Source organism: Fusarium keratoplasticum, chromosome 5 (assembly GCF_025433545.1).
Source record: "Fusarium keratoplasticum isolate Fu6.1 chromosome 5, whole genome shotgun sequence".
Classification (NCBI taxonomy): domain Eukaryota; kingdom Fungi; phylum Ascomycota; class Sordariomycetes; order Hypocreales; family Nectriaceae; genus Fusarium; species Fusarium keratoplasticum.
In genome coordinates, this window is record NC_070533.1 from 1,545,471 (window position 1) to 1,549,582 (window position 4,112).

Genomic DNA, 4,112 nt, shown 5'->3' on the forward strand with positions numbered 1-4,112 from the left:
CTCTTTAAGGTTTTTTAAATTAAGAAGATTTAATAAGATATTTCTTAGGTTACTCTTTATAATAACCCGCGGAATAGATAGCTATTTTAGAGAGTAATAGAATTTTTTTAACTCTTTTATCTTAATTTCGCGCTAATTATTTATTAAGAAGGAATTAAAGAATTATAAGATAATAGGCCTTACTAGCTAGATTATAGTAAAATCATAGATTAAAAATAGGTTTCTTATTTATAAGACTTTAATTTATTAAGCTTTTTATAATAGCTTAATTATAAAGCTTTTAGGAGGTCTCTATATATATAATAACTAGCCGGGGTTATCTTAATTAATTAGCAGATTTAATAGCTAGCTTATATCCTTATATATAGATATTAATATAAAGAGTAATATTATTAATATAAAGCTTATATAAAAGTTTAGCCTTAAATTAATAAGAGATTATATAGCCCCTAGGCTTAAGTCTTTTAAAAAAAATTATACTTAAGAAATACTTATTAATTAATTTTTTTTATTAATTTATATAATAAATTATAAAAAACATAAAAAATATTAAGTAAATTAAAATTTAAAAATAATATATATATTATTATTTTATTATAATTATAAATAAAATAAAGAAATATAATAATAAATTATAATAATAATAAATAATATTATATTATAATTATTATTATTAACTTAATATTTTTTACTTAAGTAATTCTTAAAAATATAAATAAAAGCTTATTTATTATATAATATAATATTTCTTATATTAAAGGATATTATTTAATAAATATTATAAAATAAAAAAATCTTTTTAAAAAAATACTTAAAGTATTTCTTTTAAAACTTAAGAAATTAAAAAGATTTTTTAATAAATAAATAATTATTATTATTATATAACGTACATGATAAGCATGCGACGTATCTAAGTATGCGACGCACTTTTCTTAAACCTTACTACTATAAACTAAGATAAAAACACAACAAATCAATTGATCAATTAAAACTACTCGCTATACTCTTCCCCAGACGTCTCAATCACTACCTGACAGGTCCTTGCATTATGACCGGGCTTGCCGCAGACACCACAATGCCGAACCCCCGGTCGCGCCGACCTTCCTTGACCACCACTTCTCGATGATTCCGCCACTACCTGCGCATTAACATCCATCTGATCAATTGCTTGCCTTCCCTCCTCTACTGTCATTACCCCTCTTTTCTGTAGTCTAGTCCTTTTTGCCCTCTGGCGCCGGCTTAGTATCTCATTTGCCTCTCGAAGGTCTTTATTCTCAGACCTCAATAAGGCATTCTCATGCATCATTGCCTTAGTCCCCTTAGCAAGCGACTTAAGAGCTCCTAAAATTGACTCTGGGGAGCTACTTTGATGCCTTCTGATTCGTCTATCGAGGTATTCAGACTGAGATTGGGCCTCAAGGACGGTCTTTGGAGTCTTTGACGCCCAAGGGGTCGAAGGGCTAGCTACCTCCTCGGCAGGCGTTGGAGTCCGTAGCTGCACATCAAGCTTCGAGACCACACTTTCCGGGTCAAGAGGAACAAGCCCGGCTCCTCTAAAAGCCGCCTTGATATTTCTTTCCGTCATAGTGGCCTGATATGCGGCGTAGAAGGCCGGAAAGAACTCAGTCTTTGAAACGTGGGTTATAGAGCATCTGATCAGATGCTCTATTTCTCGACCGTAAGCCTGCTTGAGCAGGTTAAAGTACCCGATATCAAGAGGCTGAAGTAGATGAGACGAATGAGGTGGCATACAAAGCGTGATGATCTTATTTTCCTCGCAATATCTCTCAAAGTCGACGGAGTGGTGACTTTCGTGGCCATCTAGGATCAGAAGACGATAGGAACCAATTGATCGATTGCTTGTACACCGGTCAAAGTGTTTTAGCCACTCGAGACCGATCTCATTATTAGTCCAGCCATTTTGGGTCGTCGCAATAGCCCAATCGCCCGGGAGGTTACTTTCTCGGTACCAGTTGGCGAGGTGATATTGGCCCGCACCGATGATGAACGGCGGGATCGCCCAGCCTTCCGCATTAATCGCTTGGATCACTGTAATCCATTCCCGGTTTCCAGGCTGCACTGATTTTGGCTTTCCACGCCTATCTGTGCCTGTGACGACCATTCCGCTTATAATTAGACCCATCATAAAGCCAGTCTCATCAAAGTTGTAGATATCAGCGAGGTCGATACCATATTTCGCGATTATGCTCTCCACGAGCCTAAACCAATCGCGAATAATGGTTGGATCTTCGCATTTGGCTCTCTGGTAGTCGTATTTACGAAAAAAACGCGTCTTAACCTCTTCGTGTCGCCTGACGAAGTTATGAGCCCAGCGCTTGCCGACGGGTGACGCGTCGCGGTTGGCGAGCAGTCGGTTGGCCATTTCTTCAACAGCACGCAGTCGGGGGGGGAATCCTCGCGAATCTAGGTCGAGAATGAACTGAATTATGATCTGTTCCTCTAGATCAGATAGTCGGCGTGATTTTGGAATCCAATCGCATCGCGATTGGATTCCCTGTCTGCGACGACGTAGCCTTGGCTCGGAGACCTTATAGATCTTTGCAGCGCGTCGGACGCTTAGTTTTGGGTCATTTTGAAGGGCTTGAAGGGCAAGAAGGGTTTTAGCCTCAGTATTTAGGTCTGACATATTTAGTGGTGGAAAAATCAATTGATTAATTGAAAAGTTAGGTGTAGGAGGGAAAAGTGCGTCGCATACTTGGATGCGTCGCATGCTTATCATGTACGTTAACCTTATATTACCTAAAATTAGAATTAAAATATTATAATTAATATCTTAGTAATTTTAATAATAAAAGCTTTATATCTAAAGCTAGAGGTCTTAATAAGCTTAAATTAATAAGGCTTAATTATATAATTACTAATAGCTTTAATAATATATTAAAACTAGCTTTAATATACTTAATAATTAAGTATCTTAGATAAATAAGTATTTTAAGAAATCTTAACCCTTATAATAAAAATTATTAAAAAACTACTATTAATTATTTAATTAATTAAAACTACTTATTATATTTTTCCCTAGATATCTTAATTATTACTTAATAAGTCCTTATATTATAGCTAGGCTAACTATAAATACTATAATACTAAACCCCCGGTTACGCTAACCTTCTTTAATTATTATATCGCGATAATTTAGCTATTACCTATATATTAATATTTATTTAATTAATTACTTACCTTCCTTCTTCTATTATTATTACTCCTCTTTTCTATAATTTAGTCCTTTTTACCCTTTAATACTAGCTTAATATCTTATTTACTTCTCAAAAGTCTTTAGCCTTAGCCCTTAATAATATAATCTTATATATATTTCCTTTTATTACCTTTATAAGAGACTTTATAGCCTCTATAGTTAACTCTAGGGAGTTATTTTTATGCTTTCTAATTTATTTTTCGAGGTATTTAGACTAAGATCTAGCCTTAAGTATAATCTTTAGGGTCCTTAAGACCTAAGGGGTAAAGGGTTTAGCCTCCTCCTCGGCAAATATTAAAGTCTATAGCTATATATTAAGCTTTAAGATTATATTTTTTAGGTTAAGAGAAATAAAGTTAGCTTTTTTAAAAGCCCCCTTAATATTTCTTTTTATTATAATAGCCTTATATATTATATAAAAAGCTAAAAAGAATTTAATTTTTAAAATATAGGTAATAAAATATTTAATTAAATATCTTATTTTTTAATTATAGGCTTTTTTTAATAATTTAAAATATTTAATATTAAGGGGCTAAAATAAATAAAATAAATAAGGTAATATATAAAGCTAAATAATTTTTTTTTTTTTATAATATCTCTTAAATTTAATAAAATAATAATTTTTATAATTATTAAAAATTAAAAAATAATAATAATTATTTAATTACTTAGCTATATATTAATTAAAATATTTTAATTATTTTAGATTAATCTTATTATTTATTTAATTATTTTAAGTTATTATAATAACTTAATTACCTAAGAGGTTATTATTTTAATATTAATTAATAAGGTAATATTAGCCTATATTAATAATAAATAACTAAATTACTTAGCTTTTTATATTAATTACTTAAATAATTATAATTTATTTTTAGTTTTTAAGCTATATTAA